This window comes from Suricata suricatta, chromosome 11 (assembly GCF_006229205.1).
Source record: "Suricata suricatta isolate VVHF042 chromosome 11, meerkat_22Aug2017_6uvM2_HiC, whole genome shotgun sequence".
In the NCBI taxonomy this organism is placed as follows: domain Eukaryota; kingdom Metazoa; phylum Chordata; class Mammalia; order Carnivora; family Herpestidae; genus Suricata; species Suricata suricatta.
This window is the reverse complement of record NC_043710.1, coordinates 26,650,549-26,666,308: the sequence shown is the minus strand read 5'-3', so window position 1 is coordinate 26,666,308 and position 15,760 is coordinate 26,650,549. Positions and strand designations below refer to the sequence as shown.

Genomic DNA, 15,760 nt, shown 5'->3' with positions numbered 1-15,760 from the left:
TGCATGGTTTGCCCAAGCTAAGATGAAACCACATCATGAATCAATTAGCATTTTGCATTTTCTTTCATTATCTACTCAAAGTCATGCCTACTGCACCTCTAAACATTTCATTAAATCCAATTATACAGCAAACACTCCCAAAATAAACTTAGATTGTATTGTAGTTTCACTTAACAGTATATAAAATGCTGTGTTGTGACAGGTATCAACTATCCATTAGATACTGAATCAATTTTTCTTAAGCACTACTAACTGCTTGCTTTTCTTGAAGCTAGATCATTCTGAATATTTCCTGTTAGACCTATGAGTGCAAACATATGATTTCTGTATAAAAATAAAATTCTTTAGCAAAACATGATCAATTACCCCATCATACTCTAATATAGTCAGAAAATTTTAAACACTTTTTAAAATAAATACATCAATTGGGGTGCCTGGGTGGCTCAGTCGGTTAAACGTCTGACTTTGGCTCAGGTCATGATTTCATGGTTCATGAGTTCTACCCGCATGTCATGCTCTCTGCTGTCAGCACAGAGCCCACTTCGGATCCTCTGTCCCCCTCTCTCTCTCTGCCCTTCCTCCGTTTGCATGCTCTTTCTCTCTCTCTCTCTCTTTCTCTCTCTCTCTCTCTCTTTCTGTCTCTCAAGATAAATAAATAAACTTTAAAAATATATTTAAAAATAAAAATAGGGGCACCTGGGTGGCTCAGTCGGTTAAGCCTCTGACTTCGGCTCAGGTCATGATCTCACGTTTGTGGGTTCAAGCCCCACGTTGGGCTCTGTGCTGACAGCTAGCTCAGAACCTAGAGCCTGCTTGGGATTCTGTGTCTCCCTCTCTCTCTGCCCCTCCCCGCTCATGCTCTGTCTCTCTCTGTCTCAAAAATAAATATCATTTAAAAAATTTTTTTAATAACAAAATAAAATAAAAATAAACACATCGATCAACTAAGAACTATGATTCTATTAAATTTTATTAAATATTTTATTAAATATTTAAGACAAAATCACACAAAAAGAAATATATATCAAACAGCTAAAACAGATTTTGAAGGTAAATGTATAAGCTTAAATGCGTATACTAGAAAAAAAGAAAGATTGGAAATTAATTTATCATGCAACTAAAGCAGTTACCAAAAGAACCATAAAGAGCATGCTCAAAAAAAGAGAAAAAAGGAAGGCTAAAAATTGGCACAGAAATTAATGAAATTCAAAATAAGGAGACAGGAAAGAATAACACCACCAGAACCTTTGGGGGGTGGAGAATATTAATCTAATAAACAACCCTCCACTGAGAGCTATTAAAAGAGAGACAAGACATGAATTAACAATATCAGGAATGAAAAAGAGTACATATTACAGAATATTTGAAAAACAATCATAAAATATATCAACTTTATGCTGAGATATTTGAAATGTAGAACAGTTTTTTTTTTGAAAAGTTTAAATTACAAAAACTGAGTCAAGAAGAAATAGAAAAACTTCAGTGAACTTTATAATAATGAAATTGAACCTTTAATTTAGAAAATCTGTCAATGGTAAAAAGATGAGAAATTATTTTTTTTAGCAGACAGATTGATGAAAATCTGATACATTTCAGTGTATTTAGTGGGACAACCACTTGGGAGGGCAACTGGCAATGTCTCCTAAAACTGTAGGTTTTACCCTATGACCCAGCAATTCCACTTTCAGGAGTTTGCTCTAGAAAAAGTCTGGCACGTGTCTAACAAGAACAGAAGCACACTGGCCATTGCCATATCTTTTGAAATGGTATGAAACAAAGTTACTAAGTTTCTAACAGCAGAGATTAGAAGAGGAATACACGTGTGCCTATGCAGCTAGAGAGAGACGCTATCTGGTAAGTAAAGTGAATAAACCTAGACACAGTTCAATGGAGAGAAATCTTAAAAATGTAACTTTGAAAAATAAATATAATAATAATAATAATATCCATTGTGGATTCAGATAGATTGATAAATAATTAGATAGAGATATTTTTAGAATCTGAGTGGAATGGTTCAAACATACAATGGGTTTTTAAACCCAATATTTAAATACAGTGGGTTCTCTGAGGAAAAATGGAGGGAAATGGGATGCAAAAGTATTCAATGATATCTGTAACATTATATTTCTTTAAGGAAAAATACATGTAAATGTGTCAGATCTGGGCAATAGTTTGTGGATCTCTATATCAGTCTGTTTATGCTTGAAATGTTTGTACATTAAAAATAAATAGGGAAAGTAGTACTTGCTCTGTCTTCTTCTATAATCATTGGAGGACATCGTTCAAGTGTACCGTAAATAACAGTTTTATGCAAATGTAAATGGTGTCCTCCTTGGAGGTGTCCAGCTTGGCAGAGGTCGAGGGGTAGGTGGGGAGCCAAGTCTGGGGCCCTCTCACCTGCATTTCCTGCCAGGTCAATGTGAAGAACATTTCCAAGAGAAAATTCTGGTTGGAGCTCAAGTGGCTTGCATACAGCCAGAAGTGTGGAGAGCTAGAATCAGAAGCGAACTGTACTAGGAAGACGAAAAGGAGAGCCCGAGGATCTAACCAGGCAAAAACAGAAATGGCGTAAATAAAGTCTGGAGGTGAAGGCTGAGACCCACAGCAGGTTTGACATGAGTTGGTAGGTCAGCTCTGTGTGAAGGAAGAACGGAGCCGATAAAGGGTAGCGTTGTTTTTGCTTCTGTAAGATGTGCTACCTCACAGTTTTGTAGGATCGGTTTAGCTTGTTCAGGCAGCTTTTCTTTGATGATGTTTCCTGATCTTGAGACTCAAGCTGCCTGTCTCGGGATGTTTGGTTTGCCTTGTGGAATATAAATGGCTGTATTCACTATTAGGTGAGAGATGGGCTGTAGGGTCAGAGATGAGAGTCTGAATCCTGGTTCTACAGCCTACTAGATGTCTGCTCTCAGAAATGTTGTTGAACTTTTCTTTTCTCTTTTGAGAGAGAGAGAAATAGAGAGAGAGAGAGAGAGAAAGAGAGAGAGAGAGAGAGAGAGAGAGTTTTAATCAGGCTCCATGCCTTGCTCAGAGCCCAACTTGGGGCCCGATCTCTCCACCAGGGGATCATGACCTGAGCCAAAATCAAGAGTCGGACACTTAAATGATGGAGCCGTCCAGGCACCCCTGAACTTTCTGAGCCTTCATTTTTTCTTTTTTTTTATGGTTTTTATTTATTTTTGAGAGACAGAGACAGTGCGAGCAGGGGAGGGTCAGAGAGAGGGAGATACAGAATCTGAAGCAGCCTCCAGGCTCTGAGCTAGCTGTCAGCACAGAGCCTGATGCAGGGCTCAAACCCACGAACCTTGAGATCATGACCTAAGCCGAAGCTGGGAGCTTAACTGACTGAGCCACCCAGGTGCCCCGAGCCTTCATTTTTTTCATTTATAAGATGGAGCTAATGAAAAGCCTTCTCCACAGGGATGCTATGAAATGAGCACTGTACCTGGCACATGAAACACTTAATGAGCAAAAAAGAAACAAAAGTAATAATTCAATCATGCTTCTGCAAAAAGTGCCAGCCGTCTAATAGCAACAATACATTTCACCAAATGTAGACCTTTATCGTATTCCAGAGTGGTGTCAGGAGAGGTGATACTAAGCACCCAATTAACGAAAAATAGCTGATCCTTTGGGGGGAGGGTCCCCTTGCAAACAACATACACCACTGCTATGTGGGGTTTGCAGGCATCAGGGCCCATGCCCTGTTGATCATAGTCACGACAGATGTCTCCGTCTTGTCAAACCAGTCTGATCTGGACACACAGCTTCAGTCTCCTTTCATTCAGCTCCAGCCAGGTCTACATGCTGAGATGACCAGGGGAGTTAGTTAAAGAAAAAAAAAAAATTAAAAGGAAAAGTATTCTGGGGCTGGGTATGAGGGCTGCACAACATTACGAATGTACTAAATGTCACTAAATGGTAAACTTATGTTTATGTGTGTTTTAGCACAATACAGAGAGAGAAAACAATGCATGCATAACCACTGAGATCCGCAGACCAATCCACCAGACACGAAATTGGCCTACGCTTCCAATAAAGAACAAAGGATGTGAGTAATCACTTCATGAATGGACTGATATATACAAATGAAATACATCCTGCGTAACAGACAAAAGTATTCCATGTCAGACAAGTGACCTTAATCTTATCAAGGTGAACTGAAACCCGGATCTGTTTGACCCCTTAGAAGCAACTGTGTACGATTTGAATTCAGTTTTATGGGAATAAACAAAATGTGACAGGTTCCAATGGTGTCACTTTCTTGGTGTGGCCATAGTCATGTGGTTCTTCATCTATCAAAGATGTCTGACTTATAACTCATGTGACTTAAGAATGGCATAGAAGTTACTGATACTCCTTGCCCCAACTTAAAGTCTGGTATTCATTATTTTTGGCTTCATTGGCTTAAATATAGATAAGAAGGGTGTGTTGGTGGCTCAGTTGGTTAAGCATCCAACTCTTGATTTGGGCCCAGGTCATGATCTCACAGTTTGTGAGTTTGAGCCCCACTTCAGGGTCTGTGCTGATAGTCTCTGTCTCCTTCTCTCTTTGCATGAACCACCCCCCATTTATTCTTTCTCTCAAAAATAAACATTTTTTTCAAAGATAAGAGGAAATAATGGGGAGCCTGTGTGGCTTAGTCAGTTAAGCATCTGATTTCGGGTCAGGTCGTGATCTCATGGTTTGTGGGTTCGAGCCCCATGTTGTGCTCTGCGCTGAGAGCGCCGAACCTGGAGACTGCTTCTGATTCTGTGTCTCCTTCTCTCCCTGCACCTCCCCCCTTGTGCTCTGCCTCTCTCTCTCTCAAAAATAAATAAATGTAAAACAAAGGGTCTGTTTTTAAAGAAAAATATAAGAGGAAATAATAAGAGGGCTTCTGCTATAGGAGATCTTTTGCTGTATGTTACAGGGTTCCTTGTTTTGCTTGGATGGGGCCCTTACTTGGGACCTTCAAGGGCCAACACAGGAGGAAGAGTCTGGTGGGGGAGAGGTTCTAAGTGCATTTCCGTTTTCTATGGCAGTCAGCTGCTGAGGGCTTAAGCTGAGCCCAGCACTTGTCTAAGCTCATCACAAATGTTATCACAGTTAACTCCCACCACAGTCCTGTGAAGGCAGGTACTATTATTATCCACAGGTGGATCCATGTCTTGGAGACACTAACTTTTTCAAAATTACATGGCTAATAAGTGACAGAACCAGGATTAGAACTCAGGGTGGTATGACTTCAAATCTTGATCTCTTAACCACCAGCTCTACGGCTTCACTGCTCCACCTGGTGGAAAACTGGGTGTCATCATTTTTTCTCCACCCCTCGGTCTGCTCTCCACTGGACTTAGTTCTCAAGCAGGCTTTTTCCACATGGCAGCAGAGACAGCCCCGGCAGCTCAGGTTTGTGGGATTCCTAGTATGTGGGCTTCTCAGAAGGAGACTGGGTGTAATAATGGCCCTGGGGAGGGCTCTGCTGTAAGGTCCCTGCAAAGTGGTTACCAACAATTCTCTTCTCTGTGTAAACATGCTGCTCCGCCATCAAGAGGTGGCGTCTATTTCTCTCCCTCCTGGATCTGAGATGGTTTTCTCCAACCAAGACACTGTGGCAGAAGTGACATCCTGGGACTTCTGAGCCCGGCCTTTAAAACACCAGTAGCTTCAATGTCATTGTCATACCCTAAGAAGTCCAGGCTATCCCACTGGAGAAGGTCACATGGGAAGGCCCTGTGAGATGAGATGCCACACAGATGGAGGAAAATTGAGGCACCGTAGCTGAAGGTCAACACCATGGTCCCAGATCTTGCAGCCCAGCCTGTCTGCCAGCTGAATGTGGCCGTGGGAATCAGCCAGCCAATACCATGTGGGGCAGAAGAATGCCCAGTCAACCTGCACAATCGTGATAACTAATAAATCAGTGCTTAAAATTGCCAGGTTTGAGGATGGATGGTTATGTGATCATTGTCTTGGTGTAGGTAGCATCACACGCCCAGGGGCACACAGGTCTCTGACCAGAAAGGTGTTCTTCACCTGTGTCCTCTCTTGAACCCTCAGTGACTCGCAAAGAAATGCGAGGCAAATGGAAAAAGCCTATGTCCACTTGCTTTGTGTGGGTTTACATTAATGTAGAAGAAATAACAAAGACTTTGGGGTCCAAATACTTGGATTAGAATACTTGGCTCTGGCCCCTTTCCAACGAACCACCACGAATAAGAGGTATCTTGTCTCTCTGCGTCTTTCTAAAACCTAGAAATAATCTCAACTTTTCATACAAGGCTCTTTTGTGAAGATGAAGTGAGATTTATCCCACAAACATGTGCTAAACTCTTCTAATTCCCCTGACACAACCCATTACAGTGTCAGCTTTTGGAGAACAAGCTCTTTGTACTATGACCTTTTCTCAAGTTCCAAAAATATTTATTGAGTGGATGTATTGGGACAGATCCTGGCAACATGAAGATGGATGCAGAATTGATTTCTGAGAAGTTCGAAGTTCAATGGTAAGGAATGTATATAAAACACTAAAGTGGTATATAAAATTTCACTATTATTTAACCATTTAAATATAGTGGTTCACCAATTCATGTATTAGATTTACTAACTCTCCCACCTCATAATTCGCAAGAGGATTTGCAGAAGCTTAAAAAAATCATCAAATATAAAAGGGTAGGATGTAGATGAAAAATTAGGGCAAAGGGGAAATAAAGGATGAAACAATGATTTATTAATCTATAACTAATTGGAGCATTGATTGTTTTTAAGTTGGTAGCTTCACTTAAGATAATTAATCTGTCACCAGGGCCAAGGTTTCTAGAAGCAATAAAATCTTAAATTAGCCACCTGTAGTTTTTGCCTTCAACAGATCCACTCAGATTATACTGTACATTTCAAATCATTTTACTTGGTAGTAAAGGTCTTGGGAAAACTGCCCCTCCTGTAGTTGGGTTAAGTTGGTTAGTTCAGTCTAGGAATGTAAACATTGTGACATAGTGATCAGGTGGGAAGCCATGGAGAAGAGCAAGTAAAAACTAGAAAGCAGTTAGTAACTAAAAACCAGACTTCAGACTCCTGGCTCTATCACTTGCTAAATATGTGACAGTGAGCAAGTAACCTTTCCAAACCTCAGTTTCCCTGTCAGTAAAATAGGTGAATAACAATGCCTGCAGCATAAGATTGTTATAAGAATTAAATGAGATGATCTGTGTACCATTCTGCAAATTTTCATAAATGTTAACTATGTTAGTTATCTCCACTGTAGCGGAGAGAGGATGGATTGTGGAAAAGAGAGGGTCTCTGGTTCGTGGGCAGCTGTAATTTTATTGTAAGTCTGAGTAGGTGGGTATTAATTAGAACATTTTGGTAGCAAGTGGAATGGAGGTAAAACTGGCAGTTTGAAAATCATCAATGTAGCTTTTATATTTAGCTTTTCAGAACACATGATCTTCTGCCTAGACTCCCTGAAGCATCCTTCTGCCTAGGGAGATTAAAATTGTTACAGGGGGGCCTGGGTGGCTCTGTTGGTTAAGCGTCTGACTTCGGCTGAGGTCATGATCTCACAGTTCGTGAGTTCGAGTCCCACATCAGGCTTTGTACTGACAGCTTAGAGCCGTGAGCCTGTCTCAGATTATGTGTCTCCCTCTCTCTGTCCCTCCCCCACTCATGTTCTGTTTCTGTCTCAATAAAAAATAAACTAAAAAATTTTTTATAAATATTGTTATAGGGGCATCTGAGTGGCTCAGTCAGTTAACTGTCGACATGGGCTAAGGTCATGATCTTGTGGTTTGTGAGTTTGAGCCTTGCATTGGACTGTCTAATAGCACAGAGCCCACTTCAGATCCTGTCTCCCTCTCTCTCTACTCCTCTCTCTCTCAAAAATAAGGAAACATTAAAAATTTTTTTTAAATCCCTGTTACGTAGCAGAGGTGCCTGGGTGGCTCAGTTGGTTAAGCATTTGACTCTTGATTTTGGCTCAGATCACGAGATCAAGGCTCGCGTCAGGTTCCGTGCTAAGAGTGGAGCCTGCTTGGGATTCTCTCCCTCTCTCGCTGCCCCTCCACTGCTCATATGCTTGCTCTCTCTCTCTCTCTCTCCCTCTCAATATAAGTAAACATTAAAAAAAAAACTTACAGAGGAATGCAAAGTGGGCATCTGGCTTCTGGCACTTGAAAATATGATCTTTCTGCACCATCCAGCTTTGCAAGTCAGACTATTAAGGGAGGATTGCAGATCGTCCTTTATCTCCATCTTTATTCATCAGGGTCCAGGCTTGTAGAGTTCCATATAGGAAGTCCCATGTAAGGAGGAAAGCCTGCCCTTCCTTAGCCCCAGAAGTGTCATAGGAGGATGGATAAAGAAAAGGAGACAATCCAAGTGTTTCAGTGTGAGTCCTAGTTTTCTCTCTGTAGACTTCAGCTGGAGTCTTTTGCCCTGTTGTCTGAGTCTCTGGGAGGGAAACACGTTGGTAGAACGGAGATCACACACATGCATTAAATCTGGCAGCTCGGCTTGATCCGGCAGAGGCAGGCTTGAACTTTAGGTTTCCAGAGCTGCTGTCTAGCATGGAGGGGCTGCACTAAGCCTGTCATCCTGGAGTAAAGCGATTCACCCCGTCCCAGAGGATGGTGGGATGCTGGTATGGCAGGGGGATGGGGGGGGGGGTGCAGGGACCACTGGCTGGCGGCCAGACAGAGGATGGGGCGGAGAGGGTCAGCAGCCTGCAGCCAGGAGCCATGAAAGGAAGCCGGCAGCAAAGGGAAGAATGGACCACACCCTCCGCCTCAAGCCTGCATCAGCCGCCATCATGTTGCCGGAAGAAACCTGCTCTGTGTGACCTCAGACAGACCACATACCACTCTGGGCATCCAGCCCCTCATCCGTACAGCGAAGGGGTAGGTGCATAATCTCCAAAGCTCGCCCTTGCCATGGAATTCGATGATTCTGCAATTCAAATCAATGTCAAACTTTCTCCGAAGGCATGCAATTTATATTAACACAACTTAAAGTCACAGGTAAAACTGGCATCCCCGGAGTTGTAACAGAGTTAGAAGGGCTCGCATTTAGTGCATTCCTGGCATGCATTTAATGCATTCAGATATAGGCAATGAAAGACTTAACAGAATTAAGAAACTTCCATCTTATGAATTGCAAGAGCAGATAGGAAATATTCTATATTCCTCACTGCTCAGCAATGAAACGCAGCAAACTACTTCATGGATGAATCTCAAAATAAGTATGCTGAGCAAAGGAAACCAGATATGAAAGCGTACATTTTGTAGGATTCCATTTGATTAAGCTTTGTCTGTGATGCAGAAGGCAGATCAGTGGTTACTTCGGATGGGGAGACACAGAGGGGATTACAAAAGGGGCCCGAGGAAACTCTGGGGGGTAATGGATACGTCCACCATCTTGATCAGTGGTGATGGTCTCAGAAGTGTACACAGATGCCAAGACGTAGACAATTTGGATGCTCTAAATATGTGCAATTTATCATGTGCCATTTATACTTCAATAACTGTGTCTTTAGTTTTACTTAAAAAATTGTTTAATGTTTATTTTTGAGAGAGATAGAGACACAGATTACAAGTGGGGGAGGGGCTGAGAGAGAGGGAAACACAGAATCTGAAACAGGCTCCAGGCTCAGGGCTGTCACCACAGAGCCCCATTCGGGGCTCAAACTCCCAGACCACAAGGTTATGACCTGAGCCAGAGGCGGACGCTCATCTGACTGAGCCAACCAGGCTCCCCAATAAATGTGGGGTTTTTCCCATTTATTTTTTTTAAGAGACAGCACGAGCGGGGGAGCATGAGAGAGAAAAGGAGACAGAATCCGAAGCAGGCTCCAGGCTCTGAGCAAGCACAGAGCCTGATGCGGGGCTCAAACTCAGGAATCGTGAGATCATCACCTGAGCCGAAGTTGGACGCTTACCAACTGAGCCACCCAGTCGCCCCTAAATGTGTTTTTAAAAAGATTAAATTTTACATTCCTTCATTTGTCAACTTCAGTAGGAAATATATGCTGAAATGAAAATTTTAACTCTCAGCTATTAAAGATTTGGAGAGAAAAACAGTGAAAGAATGTGTATGTATATATAATGTGTATGATGTATAATGCATAATATGGAATATATATAAAATATATAAAGTGTAGGATCAGATAAGACCCCTCCCTTTGATGGTCACAACACTGAAATCGGATTGACTCGACTGGACTAGGAAGTTGTCATCCCACAAAGTAACAAAATGCTAAATTATAAGATGTATTTTTCTAAAGTATACATGGTTCAAGATACCTAAACTTCAGGAGTAAGTGATAATATTATCATTTGTTTAGGTTTTGCTCAATCAGCATTTGGGATTCTGCTTACTTCCTTTTGTATTCTGTGTCTGCAACTGAAGCACGCTGTCACCAGTGAGCAATTATGTCTCAGTTACAGCCATCAGATATCACAGCAGGACTTCTGCCTTGGGTGTGGCTCAAGAGAAAGCAACAGAAATGAGCCCTCGCCTTTAAAAGACCAAATGAGGGGCACCTGGGTGGCTCAGTCAGTTAAGCCTCCGACTTCAGCTCTGGTCATGATCTCATGGTTGGTGAGTCTGAGCCCTGTGTCAGGCTCTGTGCTGACAGTTCGGGGCCTGGAGCCTGCTTCGAATTCTGTGTGTATGTGTCTCTCTCTCTGCCCCTCCCCTGTTCGTGCTCTGTCTCTCTCTGTCTCTTTCTCAAAAGTAAATAAATATTAAAACAAAAAAGGTCAAATGAAAATTCTTCAAGCTGATGCTCATCAGTATTGCTTATGTTCATTTGTTTTCATTTTAAAAGCAATTTTAGAAATTAATATGGAAGTATAATTTGATTCTTTCCTTGCCAATTCCTAATTGTTATACCTTTCAGGGGAAAGTTTTTGTGTTTGTTTTTGGTTTTGAGAGAGAGAAAGAGAGGGGGCGAAAGTGAGTGAGGAGGCAGAGAGAGAGAAAGCGAGAGAGAGAAGCGGGGCTGACCCCCGCTCATGTGTTTTACCCAAAGCGGCAAAAACTCACCCGAAGTGGGGCTGGAACTCACAGACTGTGAGCTCATGACCTGAGTCGTGGTCAGATGCTTAATGACTAAATGAGAGGGAAGTTTTCAAGAAACAAACACTGGAACTCAAAGAAAGCATGCAAAAAGCGTATCAGAGTAGCCAAAAATAAAAGTCCCTTGTTCTGGAGAAATCTATGGCTTTGAAAAGATTAACAGAAGACCAGGTCAATTCACATAATCGCATACACATTCTTAGTGAAACTGCAAACTGCTTTTTGTTTTCAGGTGTTAGGCTAGTGTGCAGTGTGATTAAGGCCACATCCATTAGACTTTGCTTGTGTAAAGTCTGAAGTTGATTTTAGATTCCAAAGTTGACTTTTCTGTTGCAGACAGTGAGATGACTTTCAGGGCACATAGTGACTCACCAACTCCAGTTATATTTCAAATTACTGCAGGACCCCTTCATTCCGGAGTCGTGGAAAACCTAAACTTGTAGGGTGAGTGATTCTCCATGTTTCCTTGTCCTGTCATTATATGAAAAGCAGTGGAGAATGAGCCCAGAATACCAGCAAGGGGAAGAGCCTGCTGGAATATGGATGAGCTAGAAATATCTATGGAATCATTTTATTGGTGATGGTGGGTGGGAAATTCCGGCGGGAGGTGAAGGGCGGGACCAAGTGTTGGCAATGGACATTTCCTCTCCTGGTAAGAGCCAGGAGGGAAGCACCCCACCCCCATCACCAGCCATGTGGTTTGAGTGGGATTGACCCCAGCTCCATTTTGGATAGGCTGTGACTGGCTTAAGCCACTCTAGGTCCCTTAGTCACCATGGTCTTTCCAGTGGGCACCTAGTGCAGTTGAAGGTGACTGGATGCAAAGAAGTATTGGGACATCTGGGGGAACAGTTTGCTTTCTTTCCCCTCTGTGGAGTATCGCAGGAGACTCTCTTCCTCTGAAGACTAGTAAGAAGGACTGCACACCTAACCCCCTTAGATTCTGAGTATCCCTAGGATCCCTGAACAGGTCACCCAGTTGCTCAAAATCTACCTTTGCAATAGTGCTCTAAGAGGGCTTTTTTTTCTTTTTCTTCAGGCATGTGTAGGCATCCCACCTTGATGGAAGCAGCTTTTATTCTTTTATTATTTCCAGATCATGTTGGCCTTGGGGGAAAATGACAGCGAACTCTCAGCTAGGCATTTGTTCCATCCAGGTATTGTGTTGGGTAATTTATATGTACCATCTAATTTTCTTTCAGTAGCTACTATTCTTATTATTGTACCTATTTTCTAGCTGGAAAAAGTGAGGGTTAGAAGAGTTAAGACAATTGCCCGTGCTCATGCAGATGACAATGTCCAGGCCAGGACTTGAACTCTTTCAGGCCATACTGAAGGGTGAAGGCTACCACTAATAATGTTAGTTACAAGCGGGAAAAGCCAAAGAGGCTGGTTCAAAGTCTCTGGGGCATAGAGAAGCTGTAGCCAACATTTCCTCCTTGCCAGGAGACGAAAGCAGAAAAACAAACATTACTTAGCAGCACACGCACTTCCGCGTTAATTATATGAAACCCCAGGATCACTTCTTTCTGATTAGAGGTTTGCCAAGAGGCTCTGCGTTGGGGGAAAGGACTGAAGTCTCCCCGCTTCTGTCACTTTGGCACTGTCAGTGTGTATGCTAGATTGTGTCCGGTAAAATAGATGGGGGCGGGGTGAGACAAGAGCTGGAAAAGGAGACTGAAGAGAAGCTTGAGGGGTCCTGAGTGACTTGCTAAAGGCATGAGGTGTGAGCAAGATTGTCCTGAACAATTGTCTTAAGGCCAAAGGTGAATCTGAGATGTAGCATGAGTCGAGCTCCAAGGGGGTAGACTGGGAATGCCCCGATTCTAAAATGGGCAGATTCCACAGCAGAGAATGGGCAGAGATTGGTGCCCAGATCTCTATGTCAGGATAATGGCTTTGAAGTTGTGTTATCTCTTGCATCATACATAAACAAATTGATTCATTTGACAAACATGTACTGACGTCCTGCTATATGCTAGGCACTGTCCCAGGAGCTAGGAGAATAAAGAGAAACAGGAGGGAATCCCTGTCTTCAAGGAGTTTATAATCTAGCAAAGAAAATAAATCTTGGAGAAAATAAAATACTATGTGCTAAGTGCTAAAAGAGATATGTGAATAACTCTGACAAAGAAGCTTCAAAAGGATAATAATGGGGCTAAGTCTTAAAGGATAAGTAGGAATTATTCAAGGGCCTTACAGGAAGGAGAGATTCTAGACAAACAAACTTGGGTTTGCAAGGGTATAAAAAAAATGCAGTCTGTCTATAGATCAGCATCATAATTTGTGAGACTATAGTATAGGGTCTCAAGGAGAATTTGGTGGGAGGGGAAGCAATACGGGAGAAGCAACCCCTCAGGATAATTCAGATGCCAAAAGGGCATTAACATGGAGTGGATTTGTTTATTTTAAGTTGGCCAAGAAGTAAGACAGCAAGATATAAGCTATGATATGTACCAAGGTATATCAGTCAGGGTATAATCAGGGGAGAGAAATCATACCACCAGTATAACAAGGAAAGTTCAATATAAAGAACTATTAACTATAACAAGAGTTTGGAGTGATGAATGATGAATTAGTAAGAAGTAAAGAGAACTAAAGAATATAGAAATAGCAGATCTCTAATAGCAGTTCTATTACCTATATTATATCTAATAGTGATTACCCCTAAGGTTGAGTTAGAACATAGAAGGAGGAGCCCCCATGGCCCCTAAGGTTGAGATCATAGGAGAGGGCATGGCCATGGCTCACCGGATGGCAAAGAAGTCTCTGTGGTGTTGCACCTAAAAAAATTACCATGAATCTGCTCCCTGGAGTGCACACCCTTATAAAACTGCCTGAGCGGGGACCAGGGGAGGCTGGCTGCTGGGCCATGGGGCACTGCAGGGGCAGGACACCAGAGAAGACTGTCACACAACAGGAGCTGGGCCCTGGGGAAACGACATGTGCTGCGGAGCCTGGTGTTGAGGGAAGACACCGGGACTCAAGTTTGCCGCAGGGACCAAGAAATAAAACCCTTTCCACCTGTCATGTCCCTCCAGCACCCTCTACTGACAAAGCTCCAATGTCAGCTGGCAAAGGACAAATGTTAAAGGCCCAGCCCCATTTTCACAGAACAGGCCAAAAGGTTGAATTGGAGCTGAGAAGAAGAAAATCTACAGCCGGCACTAAAGGATGGGGAAAAAATACTTCTGACATACCCTGAGAAAGTTATTTTCAAACTAAACTCACAGTTTCAAAGTGTTATAACTAATAAAACCTTTTCTAGTGGCTAAAAATTTGTCCTGTAAGATGTGTACCAGCACACCCCATTTACCAATATGACTTTTCTGTTATTAATATGAGGGAAAGTTGTTTCAATTTGTGGTTAAAAGTGGTGTGGTGTACCTTATTTTTAAATGGTAGTTAGGAATAGGAGCTTTGGAGTTGAAAAATCTGGGTGTGGCCAGTTATTTGACTGCCTGGGGCACAAAAATATTATCAGACTGCTAATCACAGTAGCTCAAAGTATAACAGCATCCTAACACTTAAAATGATTTACTACATGCTAGACATAACAATGGCTTTAAAATATTATTTATTCATCCAATATTATATATCAACATTAATCAAATCTCAGAATTTGGGAAAGAGACTGGTTACAGATGTCATGAAGTTATATCAATATGGCAATTAGAATGTATTGCTCTTCTCTCTGTATTTCTGAGATAAATGCCTTATTTGTGTGCCGATTAGAGTGCTTGAATCATTCTCTCTGGTATTAGGATATTACAGAAGATGGTTTTCACTAGACAGTGATTTCCTCATGATGAATACTGTTTACCCATTTTTCTTTTCCCTCTAGACTTTTAAGAATTATGTATTTTGCATATAATAGGCACTCAGATAATTGCCAAAATGGAATTTTTTATTTTACCATCAGTCTTTTCTTACTCTTGCATATCTTGAAATTCGTACAAACTCCCTATAAATATTTAAAGGGAACAAGAAGGCTTAATAATCTTGTTTTACAGAAAAAGATTCTGAGACCAGAGTGTTACCTGCTTAAGCTCACACAGCTTAAGGACAGGCCCAGGACTAGATCCTAAGTTTCATTTATGGATGAGTCATTTGTCAAATATTGAGCTAGGTACCATGCTGGGCTCTATAGTTCTACAGATTAAGCACAAAGTCTTTGCTTTCAAAGATCTGACAATATATTGGGGGAGGGGGGGCAGGGGACAAGTAAAAATAATCCTATGGCTACCAAGCAACGTGGCAAGTATACTACAGGGAAATGTGGGCTGATATTGAGATGATGGTCCAAACTGGCATGGTGGTCCAAACAATGAAAAATTTTTATGTCATTGATCAATAGCCACCTCCCCTGCTACCTTCACTCAGACATTCCTATGATCTAGAAACTAAAAGATTAATGCACGAGTATCCAGGACTCCGTTCTAGTTGTTGGAATCAGGCTGCTGTTCTGATTAGTCATTTTCAAGGCAAAGTCAGTTTTTATATATCTTTTCATATTTTGAATATCACCCCTGAGGATAGGCATAGAGAGTTAGAATTCGATGGAGTGTAGCTCAGGAGAGGGACTGAATTTGGAACAAAAGGTTAAAATACATTTTTCAAGAACTGAAAAAAGATTATTTTTATCTGATTATAACATATAATAGAGAATTTATGAAAAACATCTATTGTCAAGTAAGATGATATC

General features: G+C 41.7%; 1 long non-coding RNA gene across 1 annotated transcript; it reads left to right on the top strand.

The window, feature by feature from the left end:
- Positions 1 to 11,431: 11,431 nt before the first annotated feature.
- LOC115306122 lies at positions 11,432 to 14,323 on the top strand. The gene is made up of 3 exons (XR_003915202.1): positions 11,432 to 11,499; positions 12,095 to 12,212; positions 14,097 to 14,323. It is a non-coding gene; the product is annotated as an uncharacterized LOC115306122 (long non-coding RNA).
- The last annotated feature ends 1,437 nt before the right edge of the window (positions 14,324 to 15,760 follow it).